The 17,248-nt window shown below is 39.1% G+C and overlaps 1 long non-coding RNA gene across 9 annotated transcripts in view; it reads right to left on the reverse strand.

The window, feature by feature from the left end:
* Positions 1-1,388: 1,388 nt before the first annotated feature.
* LOC132377184 (uncharacterized) overlaps positions 1,389-17,248 on the reverse strand; it is a 624,644-nt gene continuing 608,784 nt past the window's right edge. For 7 of the 9 annotated variants that reach the window (XR_009506566.1, XR_009506568.1, XR_009506565.1 and 4 more), the window contains 3 exons: positions 6,791-7,031; positions 4,815-4,955; positions 1,389-2,722 (listed from right to left, as the gene is read on the reverse strand). This is a non-coding gene — a long non-coding RNA (uncharacterized LOC132377184). Of the gene's footprint in view, positions 2,723-4,814; positions 4,956-6,790; positions 7,032-17,018; positions 17,143-17,248 lie in introns of those variants that run through there. The other 2 variants (XR_009506564.1, XR_009506571.1) reach the window with 2 other exon arrangements.

A 17,248-nucleotide genomic window follows, 5' to 3' on the forward strand; every position in this document is an offset into this window, starting at 1 on the left:
ATGCTTAAGGTACTACGAAAAATATTTGTATAGTATGAAATATAAGTTGCTATTGTCACCTCTAAATATCTAATATTTCCTTATTGCTTATGCTTTTTGATTAATTGCCTCAAACCCCTTCAGAAATAGGTAGGTAGAAGTACAAGTCTTACATGAGTTATTGAGAAGAACTAAAGTTTCTCAAATGAGTCATTTTCTTTACTACTTGCAGTCCATGCCCTATAGAACCCTAAGATGGAACTGTAATGATGAAACTCCACCATGGTATTTTTAGCTGCAGACTCTTCAACTAAGGAGGGATGGGCTTTGCAGATATGTTAGTTAAGGGTCTTTATGAGATAGGGAGATTACCCTGGATTATCCAGGTGAACCCTAAAGGCAATCGCATGTATTCTTGTAAGAAGGAGGCAGAAGGAGATCACACACACACACACACACACACACACACACACACACACACACGAGGAAGAGTCAGTCTGACAATGGAGGCAGAAATTGGAGTGATGCAGCCCCAAGTCAAGGAATGCTGGCAACCACAAGAAGCTGAAAGGCATAGTGAATGGGTTTTTCCCCAGAGCTTCCAGAGGGAGCATAGCCCTGCTGACATCTTGATTTAGGTCCAGTAACGTAGACTCTGGACTTTTGGCCTCCAGAACTATGATACCATAAATTTATGTTGCTTTAATCCACTCAGAGTGTGCCAATTTGTTTCAGCAGCCACAGGAAACGAATACAGAATTATTCAATTCAATATTTTAAAAATAATTTATTTAAATCAATTAAATAATTACTTTTCACTTTTAAACTGGATCTTTGGGCACAGAATCCTGAATAATGAAACTATTATAAAGAGGTAATTCTATATTATGTATTTGGCTAACGGTAGCAAAAAGTTGTGATTTAATCATAGGATATTATGAAAGGAAAAAAAGAATCTGTGAGCATATGTAATGTTAGTTCAACTTTCTGTTTGCAGTTAAGGAACACGTTGATATCTGCCACTAAAAGTAGAAACAAAAATTTCAAAAAAACACAAATTTTAGTTTTTATTGTACTGCTTCCAATAAATGGGTACATGAGCGTGCTTCAAGGTTCAGTGATCAGTTTCATTTCTCACCAAAAATACCTCTAGTTATTTCTTCTGGTAGGAAAATAAAATGAACAATTGTATAAACCCCAAAGGTATCCACCGAAAAGAATTACATAAAAAAGACTGGCACTTTCAGAGAAAGACTGATGCTCTTTATTCTCAAGTACTAAGATTTATTCCAGAGGACATCTAGTATTTCTTAAATCCTTAATAACTGAAAAATCTTCAACTATTTTCTAAGTTAAATGTAAGATCTCTGTAACTTAAAAAAAGAAGTCATTTTAAAAGACTTTGGTCAATACAAAATTAATATTGCAGGTACGATGAAACACTGGAGCGAGTTTATAATAAAAAACTTCAATACACCCTGTAAGTGCTGCCAAAATAAGCAGGAAGTTGCTTTTCATTTGAGCAGTCAGATTTTTCTTCTGTCTGCAAACAGATCAAAATTCAGGACATTTCACTACTGGAGAATCTCTAATGAGTGGGTAGTAAAATACCCACCTTTCTGACTGCCACTGGATATCAAAAAATTACTCACTTCTGAGTCATAATTACACACCAAAAATTTAGATCAAGTGGTCGTCATGTCAGCCAAATTAGTACCTGACAAGGAATGCTTTTGGCAAGGTTGTCAGCTGAGAAACAGGAAGTGAGTTGCCAAACATTATTAAAACTTGAAAATAACAGCCTTGAAGTTGTGTGACCTACCATTCAAATACTCAAAAACCACTACAGAGAGAAAAATCACACCTGGGCAGAAGGGAGCCAGTGGAGGAGAAGAAGCAAAGGAACTGTCACCCAATCTTCACTCACCCAAAGGGTCACGGCCAGTTTCCTGCTGGGTCATTATTATCATCATCACTGTCTTTTCAAATGTGACGAAGTCTTGTAATGGTATTTGGAAGCAGGTGGAAGTTCCAGATGTTTGTTTACAACTGACTCTGAGGGCCACAACTGCTTTCCGAAAAACTCTTGCCAGTAGTTGAATTGCTTCCGAAGCTGGATACAGTCCGGGGTTTACACTTCTTCATGGCCAACAAAGATGGCAGCAGGCTCAGCTTAGATTCTGACCAGGCACCTCACGTGACTCAAGTCTTCACGTGTGAGGAAACTTGGCGTGGATCAACCAACTCAGCTTGTCTTTGTCTTGGTGCTGTCATCTGGAAGTGGATGGAGAACTCTCAGGAGAATTGAGTGGTCTCTTGATATTTTGACTTTAAATTAGTCTCCCTGAGTCACTGAAATTCAATTTTTTTTTTTGTTTGAACATTATTTTTGGTAGGATCATTGCAGTATTTACTCACCACGCAATCCATATTCCTATAATTCAACTTGAACATTACAAATATAGGCAGTGAATTCTGAGTTATATTGTCATTTATTTTTTCTTGATCCATATATAGTATGTGTGATCAAAAACACCAATAACACTATTCATTAAGGACTGCTCTCGCCATTCCGAAGACTTCAGCCAAATGGTCTTTTGTCAGAAGATTTGAAAAACAGCAAGCATTGAACCAGATCAGAAGTCACCAAACTAGGGCCCACGGGCTAAATCTAGCCTAGTCCACTTGCTTACGTATTGTATGTGGCTGCTTTCCTTGCTACAATGGCTGCAGAGTTGAGTAGCTGTAACAGAGACAACAAAGCAGAAAATATTTACTATCTCACTCTTTACATATACAAAATTGCCAACTGGACAAATTGCACTGGATAATGGCATGGGTATTATTTGGACTGAAGTCTTTATCATAGGATCATTCTCTGGTTTCTGTATCATTATTGTCTAAGACTCTCTTGACTGTATTCAAGACCCTCTATCATTGGGTGCCTTGTCCTATTACACTAACACTAATGTCCAGTCCTAGTCTATACTGTGTTCCCTGAACAAACTACACACGTTTACACTTGAATATTATTGCTGAGCTCCAGGGATACAAAGTCTATTAAGATTTGGTTCCTATCTGTAAAGCAGAAGGTCATTACCTAGAAAGCACAGTGTCTGTGTCAGCACAGGTGTCACCTACATGTGTACCTTACAAGTAGTTGAAATAAACTGAACTGAATTAAAATATACAAAGAGAATTGTTGATATAAGTGTACATTATGTTCCCATCTGGCATCACCTCCAAACCAGGTCTTCTTTGTACCACAATCTTGCAGAAAAACTCCTTGATGAATCCTTGAGAAGTTTACTTAACAGCATTTTCTAAGTTCAAGTCACACAGCAAAATTAATCTACATTATTTGAAACATTTTACTAAGTCACTTTTTCTGTATAGGTCTTGGAAAATTTTCTATCTTTCTTTTGAGAGAGGGAGTGGGGGGAGGGAGAGGGAGAGGGAGAGAGAAATATAGGACTGATACTCTGGACATTAAGAATTGCTTTGTTTTGGTTATGGATAATTATTTGTGCCATGTCAGAGATTCCATTATGATATTTCTTGATGTAGTAACATTACTGGTACTGCATTTTTCTCCTGAGGTGATACTTGGGGGTCCACTTATGAAATTGTGTTTAAATGAAGCCTAATTAATTGTAAAAGGACCTCTTAGCAAAGATTGCTCAAATTAAATAATAATTACCAAATATTCTCTTCACTTTATGCTATGTAGACTCAGCCTCTAAGTTTCACCGAGCTCTTAAGATGTCAGTTCTGGCTGGTAATTACTCAATAATCTCTTTCTTCAGTGGTATAAACTCCTCAGGTTTTTAACTGCTTCTTAAATTAAAAAAAAAAAAAAAAAAAGAATTTCACCTTTGATTTTCATCTAGACATGTATCACCTAAGGGCTGCAGGCATTTCTAGTTCCACAACTCATCTGAAATACTCCTTACTGCATGAAGAAAATCACTGGTGTTGCTCTCAGGAATCTAAAAGATATCGCTACTATAAGTTTGGTTTCAAACTGGAACCCTAGACCTTTCTGGCACTGAGACTTGAATACTTTTACCAACTGCGACTATTATGGAATGTTAAAAACAATGAGTCTGTTAAGTATTAAGTAGAAAGGAGGAGTTTCCAGCGACTTTTAATGAAAATGCACATGTTATTTCGGATCTGTTCTAGAAGCACAGTCCTTGTCTTTGGGACAAGTGTCATAATCATTCCATGAGCCTTCACCAAGTCTAACTGTACCTGGGTGCAAAGTAGCTGGCTTCTCTTCATGACAAACTTGTGTAGTATCCATCTCACTTATCTAAGTGTGAAGGGCATATACTATTTGGGGAGTTATAGCAAGATGATTTCCTAAACTCTTATCAAAAAACAGAACCAACTCCAAGAACTCATTAAAATATACTTGAAGCTGAAATAAAAGTTTCATGAGCAAAGGAGGGGTGAGGTGGGGGACGGTATGAGCATCAAATATCCAGCTCTATAAATAATTCTTAGATTGAGATGAGGTCATGAGTAGAATCCTCATGATGGAATCAGTGTCTTTATAAAAAGAGACATCAGAGGGCTTGCTCTCTCTCACACCCTCTCTCTGCCACATGAGGACCTAGCAAGAAGGCGGCCATCTACAAACCAGGAAGAGAGCTCTCATCAGAACATGGTCCTGCGGGCAGCCTGATCTCAGACTTCCAGCTTCCAGAACTAGACGAAATAAATTTCTGTTGTTTAAGCCACCCAGTCTGTGGTATTTTGTTATGGCAGTTCGAGCTGACTAAGACACCTGGTGTCCAGAAGATTTTCATAATTTTTAGTAAAGGACATACCTGCAGGAGTGGCCTGAGTCTGATGCCTTGATTAATACATAAACAGACTCTGAGTTGCTCTTCTTCTACTTATAGCCAAGATATTATCTGGCACTACAGTTTTGTTTGATAGACAGTATTGGCCCATGCTTGTCAACTAACCTGCGTGAAATAACATTATTACTGTATTATGTCGAGTTAGACTGCATAATATTTCCATTGTAGGACACACATGATGAAGAGATTTCAAAGTTCTCGACTGTTTACATAATTAGCATTACACATTTGTAAAATTAAGGTAGCACTATCACCGTTATTACCGTATTTCCTTCCTTCCAGGCTGCTGAGACATTATGTGTGTTCACTTTTGAGAATGATCAGAGGAAATGCCTCCATCTCCAAAGGATCTCTGTGTCCCCACAGTCCCTGTGGAAGGTTCCCAAAACCCTCACTTCATCTTGTGACCTTGCCCAAAATTAAATAACCAAGGCCAGCTTAAGGAATAAGAGAAGAGAACAAGAGGGAACTGGCCTAAAACACCTGGCTCTGAGTGTAGTTTATCGCTCCACTGCTGGTTTGAAAGGATTATGTAGCCATAGGCTATTTCCAGATAGAAAGATGGTTCAGTGACATCCCTTTGGTAAATAAGTAGCTATTCCTCCTCCCTCTAAACGTCACATTGAAGTAGGCTGTGTTTTCTGATTAATTCATTTTGAATACCGCTGACTGTCTGTCACTGTAGTCATATGTCACTGGTGGCAGCTCAGAGAGGCTAACCTTCTTTAATATCAGTGCACACAATTCATTTTAAAATGTGGTCTAATAGCTACCAAATACCTGCAAGGTAAAGGGAAGATGGGATGCATTTTCCCTCAAAATAGCCTGCAACCAAATTTATGAAAGCAAACTCTATAGGCACAATAGTGTTCTTTGCAATGCAAAGGCTGTAAACCACTTGGAAATCTCCCCAAAGAATTTTCTTCGTTGTTTACCAGAGCCTGACCAAGCCCTTGGTACTCAGACATGAGGGGAGATAAGGTACCTACTTAAGTTTTCTTAGGTGTATAATTAGAGAGGGGCTAGAGACCATGACCCCTTGTCTTTGAGTGGTCTGACAGCATAACCCTAGGTTTTCACAACAGCAAGCACCCACAGGCAAGCTCTGCTCAATGCATCTCACTTTTTTCAGTTCTGGAAGGAGAGTGGCTTGGTGGAGACCCTGCGGAATGGGACCCTCTAGCAACCTTGTTCCTTGTTCTTTGAACACCCAATGGAAACTGCTGCTACTAAAATAAGTGCATTGCTTTTATGCATGGCCATGTGCAAAAGTGACAAGGCTTGGACCTAATCTTGCCCCAGGCTTCGGCCTCCACCTCCAACAATAAATACACACTCCTGTGTTTACAACTCCATAAACAGGGACATGTGTTTCTGTTAACAATGCATGCTCTGGGCTGTCTCTGTGATCAATTACTTTATATCATTTTCAAATTGCCACATGTTTACATCTTTCCAAAGAGCTGTCCCCCGAACGAAAAAGGGCCTGCCTGACTCTGGCATGGTCAGAGGGCTTCCCTTCAACTTATCACATCTCGAAATGCCACAGACAGAAAAGCTTCCGGGCTACTTGCTAAGAAAACTAGCATAAGCTGCTTATCAGAAAATATTAGGTATTCCCTGAAAGGAGAGCTGTTTTGTCAGTTGTTTGGGCTGTGTGAAATGCCTTTTTTGTCATGATAGGTCACTGCACAGAAGCTAACAGTAGACTGACATCTCCCCAGTGGATGCCAGGGCCCTGGGCAAAATCCTGAAAAGCTAGCCTTTGCTTTCAGGACAAGTATGCTATGGTTGGAATCCACGCCCTATGTAATAAACGTAAGTGGTATTAGTGTTGTTTTAATTGTGTAATTTTTAAAAAGATTTTTAAATTTTAAATTAATAATTTAATTTTTAATTTAAGATGAAACAGTTTTAAAGATAAAAATCAGTCAACTTACCTTGTGGATTCAGAGCCTACATAAATCATGGTGTTCTCCGGTATCTTACACCGGCCGAATAATTTGGTAGAAAATATTCCATTCTCTTTTTGAAACATCTCAGCTTAAGATTCAATATTCAAAATTTCAGTCCCTAAAGGAGTACCATGAGAAGCTGAAAACTTGAGTTCCATTCCTGTTCTATTAGTTATTGGTGGCACTGGGCAGATCATTCCAAATTGTTGAAACTCAGTTTCCACATCTGTAAAATGTCAATAAAAGTATCGTTTATCTCTTGGGGTAATTATGGGACTCATGGGAAGGCACTGAAGTAAAAATTCTTGTTCACTGCACAGGCCAGGACAAATGTAAGGCGAGGAAATTACTATGATTATAATCGAATGCATCGTCAAGTTGCACGCAATCACAGTGCTAGAGGCTAATCGCTGCCACTCCTGGCTTTGGTTTTATGCTCAGTGTCTTGGGCCCAGCCAATCAGTGCACTGCTTTTATGCTGGGTGGATAATGACACAGGAGGATTGGATTCTGCCTGGTTTATGGTCTGGACTATACACATTTGCATTTTGACCAGAGACCTGGGAGAATTTACTGTGCTTCATGAAGTTTTACAATTGAGTCTATTAAGGATAATAATATTAATAATAACAATAATAATAATAATTGGACACTCAAATAGATTAAATGGCTTCCTCTAGGACATAACAGCTAGGAAAGGATCGAGATTTAATTTACGCCTAACCCTGTCTGGGTCAAAACAGCATAATCCAGAGGCACGGGGCTTCACAGACTCTGTTCCCTGATAAATCTTCTGAGAAAGGCAATGACCAGAAGCCATGTAACCTTAAGTTCCTTCCTTTCGTTCTCAAGAGCAAATAGAAGTGGTTTACACGTGATTCTTGGGGATGTAAAGACAGAGCCCCCAGTCTCAAGTTTGGAGCGGACGTGTGAAAAAATACAGGAATATTTTAGATCGCACTTACCTTCCCTCTTCTTTCATGAGAAGACTCAAATTCTCTTTCTACTCACTCTCTCTCTCTCTCTCAATCTCTTTCTCCTTCTTTTCCTCCCTCCTCTCCTCCTTGTTTCTTTCTCTCTCCCTCTATCCCTCTATCTCTACCTCTACCTCTCTTTCTGTCTCCCTCTCTCTAGGAGAAAGATTAGCCCAGGAATAACAAGAGATTTTAGGCATCAGAACCGTATTTGAACACCACTCTACCACCTCCTAGCTGTGAGCTTGGGCATTGACTTAACTGCTCAGACCTCAGTACCCTCAAATGTGAAGGAAATAACCCCACACCCCTTTGCTCTATGTAAGGCTAAGGGGCTGTGGTGCAGACCACAGAAAATAGCATAAACAAGGTGTCTAGCAGGATGCTTGCCATTTAGGAACAGAAATTTTTTCTCTAATCTACACATAATATCCCAACAACTGGTACTAGAGCAACAAACTCAGACCACTCAGATTTTATCACCTTCTAAATATAAAGGTACTTGACAAACTAATGCATTTTCAAGGAATTGAATGACAGTTGTCAGATCATGCAGAGTGAGGCAGCATTTTTCTGGGTTACATGCCATTTGGTTACCAGTTCATGGATGCACCTTGCATGGCCTCTATAGTTCTTTTCCATGGTTGGAAAGCCTCTCATATGTGCTCAAAGATCAGTACATTTCAGCCTCATCCTTTCCGCATCTCTCCTTCTCCCTAATCACCCTGGCGCCTGCTGTGCAGCCGGCCAGAGGGCTGAATTCCTGTAGACAGGAGTTGAGGATGGTGCTGGGGATGGATTTGGTTTGCTTTATTGCAGTAACTGGTTTTAGGCATTTTCAGCATCTAACCTCATGTCCTTTACTGAGCTTGTTACAAATCACCACTATTATCAGCCTCAGTGTCCAGTATTAGGCAGGAGTTAAAGTCCACAGTGCTGAAAAGAGCTACTATTTAAAGCCAAGGATAGCCCCCATGTGAGGGACAGGAAACAACCCCTGAGACCCCCCCCCCCCCAGTATCCCTCCCCACAGACTTTCTCTGAATTCTCTCCAACTGCTACTTCCTTTTCTTAAATGTAGAAAATATTTCCTGATTATGCAAAATCCCAAGCCACGTGCCTGCAGAGCACACCTGTGATTCAGAGGTATTTCTGTTCTGAGAATGATTGCACCAAAACTGCATGGGAAAGCAAAGTGATAGAAGAACTTTCTGGAATCTTTTATTTATTCATTTATTTATTTGGCAATTTAGATGAATCACTTATCCCACTGTGAAGAAGCAAGATAAAGAAAGAATTGTTTTTCTGACAATTACCCATGGCTAAAGTAATCAAAAGGCCAAGATATAAACCCCTGAGCTGTGCTGTTTTGGGTTTGCTCTGAATAAATAAATATAATCTAAAACATTTATTTCTTAGATATTCCAAAATTGTCTGCTTTTTGGATTTGGCATTATCCTTACAATTCTGAAATGTACACCTATTTCTGTTTCAAACGAAAGTAATAATACACATTTTTGAAGTGAAGGAAGTCTGTATAATCTGCTATATCTTTTGTGGTGCATTCATCTGTAAATGTACTTTATAAACCACAAAATTGTACAACATAAGGTATTTACTGCATGTGGAATGTATATTTTTATTTTTACCCATAACCACAATAATAACAAAAAGATTGTTGCCTTGCTTGCACCATAGACATAGCAATACTACCTCCCCGAGCTCACACCTGAGCCAGTTTCTCTGCTTCCTTGTGAATTTGCAGACTAGACCTGGTGAACCCCTTCCAATCTGACAAACGTCATAACCCATCTACCTGAGTTACCGCATGTGGCTCCGGCTAAGAACATCACTGCACAATCATACATTTTTACAATGGGTCTATAAAACAACCATTATAATAAATGTCTGCTTAATTAATACATTAGGACATAAAGCAATTTATTATGCTCTTATTTGCTATCATTCGCCCTGTTCAAATTTAATAATGCAAAAAGGTTTCTCAGATGCCAACCCCTGGAAATAATAAAAATACATTCATCATGGATATTGAATGCAGACACGCCTGGCAGTACTGCTGGCAAAGAGAAGGCGGTCAAATATGGAGAGAGGAACTGGGGGCTGTTTGCACAAGGCTGGCTGGAATCAGGTCTCTACGATAGAGGAACGAGCCCAGTGCAATTCTTGGCATGGCAGCAAGGAAGGTGTCTGGAATAACTATGACTACAATTGGCAACAAAAGGGGGCGGGAGGAAGGGAGCTGGGGTGAAAAGCTTTCAAGTCACTTGAATTCATGAGGGCTATGGAGGCTCAAATTGAAATTATCTCACTCTGTGCTGATAAATAAAGTAGCTCTGGTACCTAAATCATGACACTAACTATACGTTTCGATTTTTTTTAAGTAGTGATTAGGTGGATACTCTGGGGAACCTACCAGACTTCGCAGAGATAACAGACTCAACTTAATATCAACTTAAAAAGAGACTTGAATTCTAACCAATCTCATGTAATGAATTGAAATTCTATAGCTTTCAGAGGGGTGGGGGGAAAGATAAAAAAGCGACACAGCTCCATTCTCTAACTTGCTGTCAGGAAATATAATTTGTGCTCTCGGTGATTCACCTAGCTCATATGCAGCATGCAAATTTATTTCCCTAATAATCAGACCTGGAGATTGCCCAAGAGGATTAATAGCATCATTCCTTATGACCGCCAGGATATTATGCACCTCTGACATGGAAAAATTGTGTTAGTTCTACAGAGAAAACGCAAGGATATTTGTCCTGCTAGACAATATAATAGGCTGGTGCATCATCAGATTACAATGTCATTTCAAAAACCTTGAATACAAATAATGTACAGTGGGGGAAATGTTGGAACAACCTCTCTTAATTCAGTAGCCTTGAATTCACATGTATTTTTGTGTGTGCTCTGCGATGTATGCATATTTTTTTATTAGAGCTTTCCGACATTGCATGCAAAAAGGCAAGGATATTATATATTCTATGAGATCTTGTCATTGTTTCTTGGAAAACGGATGAAAAAGAAATGAAGAAAGGGGGCTTTCTATGGTTTGAGTTTGTTTTTATCCTACCCGTACGCAGCTGAAGATAGTGTTCAGAAGCAGAACTTTCATAGGCATACACTGATTGTCGGGGTTTATATATGGCATGTGCTTCTTGTATGTATAAGACATAGATATCTAAGAATTCAGTTTCCACTCATGTCTTGATTCAAACATGGAGTCATTCGTACATTCAATCACTTACTATTGGATACTCAAGGTAAAACAATGTGCTTCATAATTGTTGTTTGGGAGTATATTTTATTTTATTTCTTTATCTTTCACTGGGAATCGGTCAGAAAATTTCCAGAACAGTAATGTCTCCAGCTGTACTTTAGACCAAAGAACGCTGCCTTGAGACAGGACCAAATTTCATTATTATGCGCATGGGAGCAATAAGATTAGCTCCTACTGCTGCCCCTAAGGTGGAGCAGCAGGATGAACCAATGAGATGATGCTAATGTGCATGTTAATAGTATTCTGCTGGAAGAAGTTGGGATAATTAAACATGTACCGTCTCTTTAAGACAGAGCGGCACACATTTTCTTCGGATGGGTGTTTACAAGAATTCCAATTTCAGGTCATAGCCATTTCTGAGATTGCTTAAGAAAGAGATGGGAATAACTTATCTTATTCATGTATTCAAGGAACCTTATAAAATGTGCAAAACATAACAGTTTTAAGGGGCAAAACATGCATCTTATCTTGACAGAGCTGCTTTATTATGGGTACTGTTGTAGAGTGACCTAATATATGGAGCATTTTTAGCTAATATACCTTGCAGGAAACCAGCCTTTAATGTGATGGATTTTATGGTATCTCATTAGGGTGTGTTTATATAACCTGATACTAAACACGTTTTCAGATTCATGTTCCTTATTAAAATTGTGAGCCACATTGATTTCTAGTTGGAACAGCAATAGAGTCATTTTTACTATTAAGAAGGGTAGCTCTGAAGTTATTCCCAGAGCACAAGTATTCTCCATACAGACTTGGGGACTTGCCCTTTTATAGCTTCAGTGAGCACGGTCTTCATGGGATGGCCCACTGTCCTCTTATTGCTTAGAAACCTCTAGGTTATTATCCATAATGCAGAATAGCTAATGTCATAGGATCTTTTTTCCTTCTGGAAGGAAAAAAAAAAATCCTGTTTATTCTCCTGTTGTTTTCTCATCAGCATCTTTGATTTTATGAGTTAGCCTCAAATAATATTAACACATTGGCTCTGGAGAGATACATATCTTCACATCTGAGCTTCTGGGGTTTTCATAACTAACACTACCAGTACCGGCAGTGTTTGTATGAAAGTGGCAAATTAAAAAAAAAAATCTTAACATTGCAAGTAGTGTTAAACAAAATAATGACTTTCACATGGTGAAGTCTCCGTTTTGTAAACTGATCCTGTGAGGTAACTCAGAAGTCAGCCGTAAATAGTGTCTCAGGGTATTTCAGTGGAGTCAGGGGAAATAATGACTTAGAGGTACTGTAAATAGTTTAAATTATTGGAAGGTCTTTCTAAGAAATGTAACGTAAGAAGGGAGAGAAATGTTTTTTCTCTATTGTGAAATGAGTACCCTTTTGGAGGTGATCCAAATTCAGAATGCAAATATTTAGAGAAAAAGACTATTTTTCGAGAAAAGCCAAAACTTTACTTTTCCTACTTGTTTCACAGAATCTAGTTAACACAATCCAACCAGGACCGAAAAAAGCACATCCAGACAGAAGCACAGATATGTTTATTTCACGCTTGCATTTTAAACTAAAATCACAAGGCTTTGAGAGAAAAGGGGGAGTAGACTTTCAACAGCAACATGTAGAAAACCTATGGAATGGGTATCATTACTCACGAGAGATTGAATATTGTTAATCATGTGATTTCATTTTAACCAGGTTTATAACTTTAGCTATAATCCTGGAATTGTAGTTCGCAAGCCTCAGATCATTGTTATCTATATTTGGCCTAAGAAATTTGAAGTCAGAACCTGTTCTCCGAAAAGAAGACAGTTTCTCTTTATTTTGCCCCTGGCATGCTATTCATTATTAAACATTAAAGTTGTGTCAATTACTTTCATACTTGATTATTATCCCAGTTATTCTACCAGCTAATCAAGTCTTTTTAAAGACGTTTCTGGCAGTGACGATGAGCTGATGTACAGGATAGAATTATTTGTGCTTTTTGTTTCCTAGTTCACCATAGCTACCGGCTATCTTAATTCACCCAGCCACCCCACTACCCATTACCATCACCCCCAAATAAGATAACAGGATGACTTACCCACTTGTTTTAATCACTGTGAAATTGAACTTCCATGTTACTCTTTGGCTAAACACAAGAGCCAGGTTCATGTGCTTGTTTTAAATGGGGATGAACCGAGTTATCCCGAGGACAACTCTTGTTGTTGTATTAACAGCTTCGCAGTTATTCGGCCTGAGGTGTAATTATTTTACCATTATTACATGCAAAGCTTTTAACAAAACAGTCATTCCCTCCATTTAAGCAGAGAGTTTTATAATTTATTACATCTCTTTGGTCATCAACACAGTATACAAACAGTTGGCCACCGGTGACCAATTACATTAAGGTTAAGCAACATAACTTTAAATTAGAAATAAGCTCATGTATCTTCATCAAGGGCCTGCTGTGTGTTCACTGCTGTTTATGAGATGATACTAAATGTGGATATAGAGCACGCTCACTGGGACCAATTCCTTTCGGCCTGAAAATGGGAAAGTCTCCAGTGTACCCGAGTCCAGAGCTAATTAATGGGATAACATCTGCTTTAAGCATTCAGCTGGAGTAATTTCTATCAACTTTCCAGAGAAGGTGCAGGGGACACTGTCAGAGAACTAAGTATCTATCATGAGCCGTATTAAACTGTGACAGGCCTGCAAAAGCACATTTCTGTCTTGGTTTTGTATTTATTTAGGGTGTTGCAGCTGTCAACACGGGGTTTCCTCCCATTCTGCCTTTCTTCAGCGCGTGAATAATTGTTTGGGGGTTCATAAGCAAATAGCCTATTATATATACACATAGGCCAGGGAGCTGCTTATGTTTTCAAAACTCCAGTGTAGGAGAGATAAAAGACAAGAATAAAATAGCCATGTTCCTTCTGAAACAATCAGTTTTCGCCACAAAGACATTTATGTTGTTTTATCGTATTACTTAAAAACGCAGCAGGATTTGCTAAAGAGAAATACCCATACTGTAAAGCTTCCGAAGGGATAAGCCCACTTATTTCATGTTATTTCATGTTATCAGCTCTTGTACAACACAATTCCAGCTTTAGGAGTGACTAAATAAAGGCACCTGTCCTGTGTGGTCATTTACATAAATCCAACCTGAATGGAGGAAACGAAGTAATTCTCTGACAACTTAAAATAAGGGATGTGTGTGGAAGCAGCAAGAACAGCAATTGCTTTGTCAGAGGTTTCCCACCAATTCTAATTCTTTATTCATGTACTTTGTTTGTTTGTTTATTTCCCGGGGCAGTAGGACAAAGAGTTCATTTTAATTAACATTTCAGGAGGACCTACTTCCATAGGCCTGCTCTTTTGGAGTAAGGCAAATGAGTACACTTCCTATACAATCACACAATCAAGCAAACGGCACCAAGCTTTACGGTTCCAATGGTCAATATAAAGAGAGAGGAAACAGAACACATTGTTTTTAGTGTGTGAGCTGAATTACGTTGATGTCACTTTTTAATAATCATGGACCCAATAGGTGGCATACATAAAATATGATCCTGAGGAAGAAATGATAATAACGACCATTTACCTTTACCTGGAAGCTGATGGGGTCAAAGGCCAAATGTCAGTTCACAACAAGTATGGGGGAATTCACGGTCTAAAATCCCACAACCTCCTAAAAAGGGTGTCACTCAGGGTTATTTAGGGAAATGAAATTGAGAGGAGCATCAGGATATTTTTAAAAGAACCTTAATACTTATACCGTAGAGGAAAAAAAGTCAGCATTTTCTTTAGATATTTAATAATCCTATGAAATTTTTAATATTGCTAAATTGAAATTGTGGCTGTCCCCAGTTCACATTATTTATGCAATAATCTTGTAGTAAACTAATAAGTTGTGTTGGTTAATTGCCAAGCTATTTTGCATACAGTTAAGTTGTGCATATGAAAATACACATGTAGTATTTTATAACCCAAAGCAACTAACATGCTCATACCTAATGCATGCACGCACACTGTAACCCAGGACAAATTGCTCGTGTTAGTTACTACCACAGGCTGGCAGGCCAGAAAATACATTTGGTGCCTAATATGCATAAGCACAGAAATATGGTCAGGCTCATTACTGTAATAAAGCTGTGATTTGCCAGCAGGATCAGTGGAAACACACTTGAAGCCGTCTGTCCCTTCCACTGGCTCATGTGCCATAAAGCAATAAGGTTGTAACAAGGGTGAATCCTCAATTCAGTTGGGCTGCCTTGTCTGGGTTATCTGAACCCTTATTTGCCTTCAGGGGCCCATTTGCTTGTCCTAATGCGTACACAGTGATAATGTAGCCATTTACACAATAAGGAAGGTCTGCAAAACAGGAGTCTGCCCGGCAATAACATGAGGGAGCAAGAGTGTGGAGACCTGGCAACCGTTGGTCCAGATACATAATTCCGCAGAGGAGTCTTCAAATCAGAGAGGTGGCTTTTGAATGTGTTTGAGAATAAGTAGAGTACTGGACAAGCAAAAAGCCAAGTGGATTTCTTTTTAGTGCTTTGATGAAATGAGAAGCAGGTTGATGAAAGAAAATGCCTTGGGTCCTCTGCTTGAAGTTTCCATATTACACAAAAGGCTCTTGAAAAATTATAGAATTTACATTGAGTAGAAGGCAGGTTAAGATGAAAGTTTGCTAGTTGGAGGGGAGACACTAAGGGGTCATTTCCTATGGGAAGGGACATTCAGTAATAACACAAGGGAAATCTGAATGAAAAGGTGAAGGCCAGGTGGCCCTGAAGTGGGCCATGGTGTCCCCCGAAAGCCCTCAAGCATCTTGGAGCCCTGCCCTTGTTGCCACAGTCATTGCATAGGCTTGTGAAGGACATTCTTTGACAGTCGAGAGCTAGAAAACTGAAACCCAAGTTTGAGGTCCACTAACAGCAACTTTGAAGATCAGATGGTACATATTTTACTCCTGTTGCTTTCTTTTATGCTTTTTCTAGCTTTTAATGAATGCTTGTTTTGTATTTTTACATACCCATGTAGCAGACTGAAGAGCTGTCGGCGGAGTATATGGAAGAAAATTACTAAGTGAGGTATCTGTAAAGCACGCATCTTTTGCGAGGTTTGCAAGAGATTCTACTCACCAACTAGAAAAAGATAATTCAGAAATTTGCACATTCTGTTACCAGCATTACTTACCATACTTTTCTATAAGTATCAAAAGTGCCAAAGAGACCTTGTTGCTCTGGCCAACCTCAATTAACTGCTTCTTGGAACACTGTGTTGAGAAAGATTCTGAGGTCGCATGTGGTCTCACATGCATGAAGGGGAGAATGGTAGAATGAATTCCAGCTCTCTCACCCACAGGTACCAGTTTTCTAGTTCCAGATGTCATTCACAGCATCCTATCCTCTCACATCTGAGACGCCCTTCTGCATCCCTTATTTTTCAAGAGGCAACTCCACAGAACACTTTCAGACCTTCTTCATCTTGATGTGCTAGGCACATTGGGTTGGGCTATATAAATAATCATATACATTATTTATTATGCTTCTGCTATACATGTTATTAAATATGAATAATTTTTAGTCACACACCTTCACGTGGAATATAGAATATATAAAAATAATGTTCTATTTATGTTGATTCTCTATGGGAACTGGGCAAGCCATGGTGTAAGTAAAAGAGAAAGACCCGTAGCTAATGAGGAGCACATCCAGGTTGGCCTAATGGAAAAATGGAGAAGACAGCTCTTGGGGGAGTGTTGTTTGCAGGGATTTAGAATATTTGAACCCTGCTGCCATTGTTTCCCACTGGCCTTCAGTGGTGTCTCAGATGCCAGCAGAATAGATACTATGAGTTGATGTATCATCTCCAGGATGCCCCAAACTGAAGGGAAACAAGCTACTAGGCAAGGGTCACCTTTTAAATCAATAATCCTATTCCTTATTATCAGATCAGCTACTCACTTCCAAAGAGAGGACAGTCTATGGGAACTGCAGGATTTTTTTCTTTTGTTATTTTAAAGAGACGAGCCGTAGATTGAGTAGGAACGTGAGCAGCGAAGAACTACGCTGGGAAAGGTCTCTCCAGACTAAGCTGATCGTGAAGGCTCTGGGTTCCTGAGAATAAAGGATGTCAAAGCAAATCAACACACATCTTTCACATATTTCCTAGATGCTCTGGGATCTATCGCATAACACACAGGCACAGCACGAGCAGATGTTT

The sequence above is a fragment of the Balaenoptera ricei genome, chromosome 13, assembly GCF_028023285.1.
Source record: "Balaenoptera ricei isolate mBalRic1 chromosome 13, mBalRic1.hap2, whole genome shotgun sequence".
Lineage (NCBI taxonomy): Eukaryota > Metazoa > Chordata > Mammalia > Artiodactyla > Balaenopteridae > Balaenoptera > Balaenoptera ricei.